Consider the following 9,295-nt stretch of genomic DNA (forward strand, 5'->3'; position numbering starts at 1 on the left):
CCTCTTCATTAAGGGTCCTCAGTTACCCCCATTAAGCTGGTGCCTCAGCGGCGCCTCCTGCACGTGCTCTCTCTCTCTTATCATCTCCATCTCCTGCCTCTCTGGAGTCTACCCCGTTTTCCCACGCTCGCACCTGCCTGTCCCCAAATGCACCCGCTTAATTACTGCTTCTCCCCCTAATGGCTGGCACCTCTCTGGCTGCTACTCCATGTCTTGACGCTTGCACCTGCTCGCCCTCAAATGCGCCCGCTGTTTGCAACCCCCGCACATTACACAACTGTTGGTGATTCCCATGGATTGGGGTCGAACCCGGGAGATGAATTGAACTCGTTGTGTGCTTGCTCTGGGTCAGATGCTCTACCGCAGCACATAACCGGAGAGGCCAAATTACCCGCAATGCGCTAGATGCAAAGCACAGGTGCTGAGCCTGGATAGTGTTTGAATGGGGTCGACCATCGTGTATAAAACACGTGTTATAGGCCGTTACTGGTCTACGTGATGAGTAGTTATATGCTTAACAACACACAGAGCTGTGCATTACGTGTACACATTCCCTCAGCCTGATTCAGGTCACCAGATCAGAAAAAAGTGAACGTGTGGCAATGGTGTCGTTTAGACCACCAAATCGACGATTCGAGACAATTGTGAACCGTCCCAACAGGGAGCAGTGCAATACGACACGCAACCATAGGTCTGTCCAATGTGCATTGTGTTTCAGCTGATATGCACGTGCATGTCCAGCACTTGGGGTCATCGTTGGTTATGTACGGTGCGAAAGAAGTTCAACATACATACATTGTGAGGAGTGGTGGCACAGTAGTTAGCGCACTGTGCTACGAACCCGGCCGCTCACGATCGAGTCCCGCTCACGGCCAACACCAGTGATGATGTTTTGAACCGGTCATGAGCCTCCCCTAAGTCGGCTCAGCTTCAAATGAGTACCCAGTGGAATGTGTAAACATTGTCACTGGGGAGACAAAAGGCGACCGGTCGTGGTGCTGGTCACCACCCCCGCCTCGTGTGCCGTTCCGGCCTTCATAGGTGCCAACTTACGGCACCTACCCCCAACGGTTATACGGGGGATCTTTGTCTTTGTCATTATTACACTGTTCCTTGGCCCCACTGGCGAACGCGTTTATTTAATGATCATAATACGTCTCGATTGCACACTTGTATTAGACATTTGTGCGTGATCTCTATGATGCTCAAGTTGATCTTGTGTTACTAGCCGAGAACTGAGGAGACCAGGGATACAGTCTCATTAGCAAGAGTGACCAGGGTCAACAAAATAATAAAAGCAATGACGTAAACAACAAATACAAACAATGAAGCAAACAAAAACAACCACATATAAATAAGAGCAGAGATAACCAAATAGACATCTGAATCTAGATAACCAAATAGACAGAGCCAAGTGAATAGCATTCAAGAAAATAAAAACAGTGCACATGTATAATGTATAAAATGTACATTATACATGCACATTAAATACATTATATATGACTATTGTACATGCTCTATATTTACAAATATATATATAAAACCCATTCGTATATTATAACTCTCAACAAACTCCCCTCCGACGCGTTCCAGGGGCTGACGGCGCTGACGTGGCTGAGCGTGAGCAACAACGAGCTCAAGTCCGTGCCCGCTGGGCTGTGAGAGACCACGTGCGGCGAGTCCGGGAGTCAAGGCACCAGTGGTAACCCACGTGGGTTGCAAATATGGGGCAGCTGGTGGCTGTGGTGGCCCGCATGGGGCCCAATGACCTCTTTCAACCCGTGCGACAGCTCCTGTGCGATAGAAGCTCTCGACCTGCATACGTGACGTGATAGTGGTGATGATGTCATACCTGTCAATCCCTTATCAGTGCCCTACCGTATTACAGACCAATTCAGACCTTATTGGTCACCCCCGTGCCCTTATTAATCTCAGTGTTCATCCCATAACGTCCCATCACAAGGGAGAAACAGAAAAAATAGACAAAAACATGTTTTTTTTGCCCATATTGAAACAGATGTACGCCATACTGACCTGAAAACTCAATATCCCTGTACATGAATACGGCTAAACCATATGGGTTGACAGGTAAGTGATGTTGATGATGGTGATGTTGAGAATGTACCTGCATGATGAGTAAGTGGGGGATGTTGACGTTGATGGTGGCCATTTTCATGTGGTCGTCTAGAAGGAAGCCACCGGAGCTGTGCACTTTTAAATCATCTGGGTTGAAAACTCATTTCTCTAAAACTGCTTTTTGTGTTTAGTTTGTTGTCCTTTCCCCGCACCTCCGATTAGCACGATTGGCTACGTACGGTGCGAAAGAAGTTCAGCAAAATGTACATACATTAGCCAGGGGAGGAAAAAAGAGGTGAGGTAATGGTGACGTGTGTCAGATGATGTGGCCTCATATTTGTAATGCGGGCGTAAACGGCTTTGCGGATATGACGTCATGGGGGGAGGAGTTAGGTCACGTGGGAGAGAGGGGTGAGGTCTTAAGGGAGAGATACCGGAAGAGACGGGAGAGTGTGGGAGACAGAGTTAGAGTGAGGCCACGCAGGGCGGAGGTCGAGGAGTGGCGAGATCGCCACCTACACGGAGGATAAGACTTGGCACCGTCGGCCAGCGGTGACCAAGCACGGAGGAGCGACGGGCAGCGGTGGAGCTGCAGTGAGGGCAGCGGTGGAGCTGCAGTGAGGGCAGCCGGAGGACTGCACCGGGGATCTGCAGCGGAGCTGCAGAGGTGTGGAGGCTACGGGAGCGAGAGCAGCTATGGAGCTGCCAAGGGGAGAGCTCTGAGCGAGGGCCGTGCGGGAAAGGTGTAAGAACCCGAATAAAGGACAATGGAGACAGAACCAGGATCGAGTCCCTTATTACATATTGAATGCAGCACAACCCGCAGGCACGTGTGTTTGTGTGTAAGGAATGATGAAGTCGTTCTCTCGCCTATATGAACCAACGTCTTGAGGTGGAAATGTAGCATTGCCAGGGATGAGGTCAGCACTAGGATTCAGGAGCGCAGCTACCTACTTCAACGTGTGGGGGGGGGGCTATGTAAGATCCGACTGTGGCCCCCCTCCTTTCTCCCGACTCACTTTTACAGAAATAGCTACGGATTACTCATTGGTTCTTTCGGTAAAGTCACGTATAAAGAGATAATAATAAATTAAATACTAGCATACGACGTTTCGATTGCAACACAAGCAATCATCATCAGGTATAAATGAAATAGAAACACAAATCTAGTATACTTAGAAATGTAATGTAATACAACAGAGAGTCGGATAACATAACAGTCAACACCCTACCTGGTTGATTACGTTCTTCCTGAGAATGCTAACTTTGAGAGAGAGATAAAACACAGAACCAGAGACATATAGACAGACATATAAGCAGACAGATATCAAATATATACATAGAGAGAGACACATACGCTGTCTCCCCGACAGACCTGGTCTTCACCTGAGGACGGCTGCTTGCGTTGTGGCCGAAACGTCGTGAGAATTATTTTATTATGTTTTATTTTTATTATTTTATTACTTCCCTTCTACGTGACTTTACCGAAAGAACCAAGGAGAGGACATTATTCTGTTTGGACACTTGCCCCAGCAGTCTGTTAAGGCTACACGGGGGATCTTTGTCTTTGTTGTGACCTGCAGTGTGGTGCTTGAACACAGTGTGGGTGAGGCGAAACAGTCGGCCTTTTAGACGTGAGTCCTCAAAAATAATGGGAGGAATCAATGAGTGATGTTCAGGCGAAGAGTAACCATGAGAGTAGTGATAACGGAGTGATAGGGAGGCGACTTACCGCCGGAAAGCGAGTGACTGAAGTGAATCAGTCAGTGCCGGATCATCAATCACCCTGACGGCTGCTTCACTGAATTATATCCGGTGCAGTCAGGTAGGAACTGGGTGCTTCATCCCCGATATAACAACAGACTGTGTATGTTGGACTTCTGTCGCACCGTACGACGCCAACTGTGCTAATCGGAGGTGCGGAAAACTAAGGGTAATATCACCGTCTATCCTAACCAAGGGAGGCCTCACTGAGTCCCAAGACTGAGTAACGAGGGTTCCTGCCATGGGGTGTTCAAGTAGCAGTGGGTAATCAAAGGGCTGTAAATCATGATTAATAATACTATTTACTGTCGTGCCGGTTTAGCACCACAGTTCATGATTCTACAAGTCATGGTTTCTTAAAATGAATTTGTTTTAGCTATATTTTGTTAAAGGAAATATATTTTGGTTTGAAAATTATTTATATTGGGGCACTGTTTAAAAAATCCCCTGCAATGCTGTAGATTTTGCTCTGATTTCTATTTGGTGTTCTTACTTTGAACTCTTATTTTGATGTTTTTATGCTCCAATTTATATTCGCTTCATTACTGTGCTTAGTTTTTACCTAATTTATTTTTGTTTGTTTGTCATTTTTACGGTGACTCTGGTTACGCTCGCGAACGAGACTCTTCCACCCCACTCTCCAGAGTGTCTCACCTGGGTCACACGAAATCGACACGAACACTTGGCAACGATGTGGGAACTTTTTTCCCAGTATCCAAAATTATGAAACGATAAGAATAGGTTTTACCCTTTCTGGCAATACAACAGGAGGTGTAAAAGATGTTCAAACACCAAAGAGATACCTTTTGCAAGGCATAAAATCTGCATTAGCCACACATACTTGTGGCAAAACATGCAAACAAACGTGCTCTGATCATTAATAAACACATTTTTATTTTTAAATTGACTGGCCTACAGCAGAAACAGCATTCTTTACGTATCTATTTGGTGTTTGAACATCTTCACACCTACTTTTTTCATTGTCATAAAGGGTAAACACATTTTCTTGTTTTTCATCAACTTGGAAATACTTCCACTCTCGCCACAGCCTTCGCGGGCAGGGTCTGCAACTGGTTGCCGTCTAGGGCTAGCCACGTGAGCTTGGTCAGGCCTTGAAACGCATTGGAGGGGAGGTTTAACGCGAGATGACTTTATACGCTTGGTACTTCAATGATTATATCTCCAATCAACGTAAATATGTTAATAACGTGAACACTGTTCAGTGATTTCCATCATAATTAGTGGGGTTATTTTAAAGGTGGGGTGTCGGTTCCTGTTGCAGTGTAAGTTATGTCTCAGGAGTGTTTAAGTGCATACATATGTGTACGTAATAATAAAAAATGACGAACTTGGTTTTCTACAGCGCAATTCGCACAAGGCCTCAAATCACCTTACACGAAGCTTAAGTTATGAAGAAAGAATGTTATAAAACCAGAGTTTTTAAGATACGATTTAACTAAAAGGTGTAACATACTCAGATTCCCTTATGGACCGAGGAGGAAGGGAATTCCACAATCGTGGAGCCTGGCTTGCACAAAGCTCTGTCTCTCCACAGAACAAAGTCTGGTACTTGTGTAGTGACATCGCTGGATGTCAACATGCTGGGTGCAGTGCCGGCCCTAGAGGGGCACGGCGTGCGGTGTAGCGACATCGCGGATACCACAGTGGTGTGGGTGTAGTACTGGCCCTATAGGGGCCCGGTGAGCGCTGAATGATAGCGCTAGATGACACCATGCTTTGCGTGCAATGCTGACCCTACAGGACAGGGTTAGTGGGTGCCGGCCGAAGGATGAGGTTACTTGAGACCATGGTACTCTGGTTGACCCAGGAGGACACGTGACCAGTTAAGTCTACAAAGGGGCCCCAGGAGGGGGCTCGGGGTGGTCACGTGATTGGGACACAGATCCTTCCTGAGGATTCTGGAAGGTGGACGTGGCCAAGGGCAGAGCCGGCCATGCCACAGAGAATATAAGCAGGGTCCCGAGAGGGACCAGGGTTGTTGTTCATCCTGGAAGAAACCTTCGCCTACGTTCTCCATGCAACGAGTCTCCAACACGTGTACCCGGGCCGAAGCTGTTGGTCCCGATATGTAGTGGCAGTTACATTGTAACTAGTGTAGTTAGCCTGGTGGTCACCACCATAGGTTGTTATTCTGTTAGGGGGAAAGTTACACCGTGTGTTGGAACTGAATAAATGTGTTGCCTCCAAGTCAACATCTGCGACTCCGTTTAATCCATTACATTTGGAATAATGAGTAGTAGACCAGAATCAGTAGATCCAAATTTTGGCAGTGGATTATAAAATGTAAGCGGATCGGTGAGATGTTTACGAGCCAACTCATTCAAGGCCTTTAAACGTGAGAATACGAATCTTAAAATCGATTTTTGAACTTGAAAGGGACGAAAGAATAGGAGTGATATGGTCACACGATTACATCTCAGACAGCTGAGTTTTTAATAGATTGTAGTATCTTTTCCAACACTTTTTTTTAAACGCCAGAAAGCAGAATATTGCAATCGTCCACATTGATTATAAATAAAGGCATGTATGTTGGCGTGTGCAACAATAGTTGCTTGCGCACAACCACGTCCACGCCGCCGACTCTCGTGTACCACGTCGTCCATTCTTTTGGCCCCGCCCCCCTCCCCCTCCCGATACGTTCTACGTAGCACTTCGTGCCTTCTTTTAGCCCCGCCCCACTCCCTCCCGATACGTTCCATTCATTGGCTACCACATTCTGATGAGCTCCCCCCCCCTCTCCTCCCCCCTCAACTTGCATTTAAGGGATTACATCTTGAATCCTTGCCTCACTTGATGCAGAAAATCTGGCTGTGACGGTCCCACCTGACGTAGACTTGTGTTGCCTCCGAAACGTGGTGATTTTTATTTTATTTTACTTTTATTAATTTTAATGTTTTACCTACGTGACTTTACCGAAAAAACCTAAGAATATGTATCAGCCTCTCTGCATTAGGCAGGGATAGCATGAGGTCTAAGTCAAGCTATGTTGCCTAAGTGGAAAAACGATATTTTAGTAATATTACATACGTGGGCCTCAAATGTTTCTGACCTCAGAGGAAGACCGAATGGCAGTTCCCCTATAGCCATGATGTGGACAGCCCAACAATACAGGGTGTTTCAAAAAGATGGACCCAATTTCAATGCAGTATATTTCACGATGGCAACATGTTACAATTGCACAAAAAGTTGCAAACGGTTTAATGAGTTATCAAGTTTTACTAACCATTTTATAAATGGTCGGACAACATCGAGACAATAGTTTAATTCGTCCGAAACGCCATTCAAAGTGTCTTCTTCCACTGAAGTCACCGCTGCCGTGATTCCGTTTTTGAGGTCATCCAGATGAGTCGCTAATGGTGGCACAAAAACACGGTCTTTGACGTATCCCCACAATAAAATGTCGCAGTGTGTGATGTCTGGGGATCTTGGGGGCTAAGTGTAGCGCTAAGTCTTAGGGTCTCATACGACCTATCAAACGTTGAGGCAGTGTGTCATTTAGAAAACGTCGAACCTGCAGGTGCTGAAAAATGAAGTGATCGGAATCTTCATTAAGTTGTGGAGCCATTTCTGCAGCATTTCGAGATACGCTTGCCCCATAATTTTGTTTCCCTCGAAAAAGAAAGGGCCATAAACTTTTCTTTGAGAAACAGCACAAAACACGTTCACTTTCGGGGAATTATGCTTATGCTCTACAGTTTAGTATGGATTTTCTAATCCCCGTATGCGCACATTGTAACGCTTAACTTTACCGCTTAGATGAAACGTTGCTTCATCACTAAAAATCAAACGCGGTAAGAATCGGTCATCTTCCATGTTCTGTAACATTGTATCACAAAATTCTACACGCTTTCCTTTGTCACCTGCACGAAGAGCCTGTACCATTTGCAACCGGTATGGCCTCATGATTAAACGTCGCCTTAACACACACCAGCCAGTCGTATGAGGGATCGCAAGTTCTCAGCTGGCACGACAAGTGGACTTGCGCGGGCTACGCAGAAAACTCTCTTGAATTCTTCTCACGTTTTTATTTGAGGTGCGTGGTCGCCCTGTGCTCTTCCCCTTACATAAACAGCCTGTTTCCTCAAATTGTCGGTACCAACGACGAATGCTCTTTGCCAAGACGCCATTGAAACGCACGCTGCACTGCAATTACGGATTCAGTCTTTCTGAACTGCAGAACGCAAAACGTCTTGTGTTGTGGGGTCGCCATCTTGCGAATGACTGAGGCTAGGGGCTGTTTGTGCATTGGGAGAGGCATCTAGTGGTAATCATTTGAAACGCCATGCCCCGCCCTTTCAAGTGGTAAGAGTTTCATTCACGGGCGGTTCGTGGTTGCAGAGACATAGCAATTTCAAATCGGGTCCATCTTTTTCAGACACCCTGTATAATCTGTCTTATCACAATTTAATTCAATAACGTTGAGGTTCACCCACGACTTGACCTCAGCAAGACAACGTGATAGTACAGAAACTGCCACTTTGGTATCAGTCAGTCTGAAGAAAAATCGGGGAGTCATCAGCACAAAAGTGCAAATGTTAAGCCATGACGACGACAAATATATAGGCTGAACAACAGACGCCCTAAAACTTATGATTAAGACTTTGGTAAAATATTGTAAATGGGTAATGGCTTGTACATAATAGATGTAAAACTTGTGCATTGTTTGCCCGAGTTGTAACGTTGTATACTTTCCACATTGCAGAATGGATGTGTAAATCAACACGTGGCCAGTATTCAAGGGTGTAATAAATGCTGTTATCGGTTTTGTTAATTTCAGTTGCACACCGGTTCCGACCAATATATTGGATGTTATTTGCCGATTCGAATTGAACTTTAGAAAAGACATGTGAGTTGTGTTCAATAAATGTGACAGAAAGGTTAAAAGGTAATTCTGTCCGCGCGTAACATTGTTGGGACGGTGTTTATCTATCGGTCTAAGTCGCATAGCATCACGTGCAACGAGGACAGAACAAGTAAAGTCTGTTCTCCCATAAACGAATTGGATATAACATGATAAATGTATGAGTGAATACATTTCATTATAACGCAGATGCGAATTGGATATAATGCGATGAATGTATTAAGGAACATATTTGATTATGACGCGGATGCGAATTGGATATAACGCGATTAATGTATTAGTGAACACATTTTATTATAACGCAGATGCGAATTGGATATAATGCGATGAACGTATTAGGGAACACATTTTATTATAACGCGGATGTAAATTGGATATACCGCGATGAATGTATTAGGGAACACATTTTATTATAACGCAGATGCGAATTTGATATAACGCGAATGAGTGAGCGGAATTACGTCGCAGCGCGAGCAGCAATAAGTGGGCGTAAGGCTGCTTCGGCGTAGCATCACAACACAAGGCATTGGGATGGTGCTGGGTGCTTCTAGATGCTACGACGTGCAACCTCAG

This window comes from Lampetra fluviatilis, chromosome 58 (assembly GCF_964198595.1).
Source record: "Lampetra fluviatilis chromosome 58, kcLamFluv1.1, whole genome shotgun sequence".
NCBI classification, from domain to species: Eukaryota; Metazoa; Chordata; class Hyperoartia; order Petromyzontiformes; family Petromyzontidae; genus Lampetra; species Lampetra fluviatilis.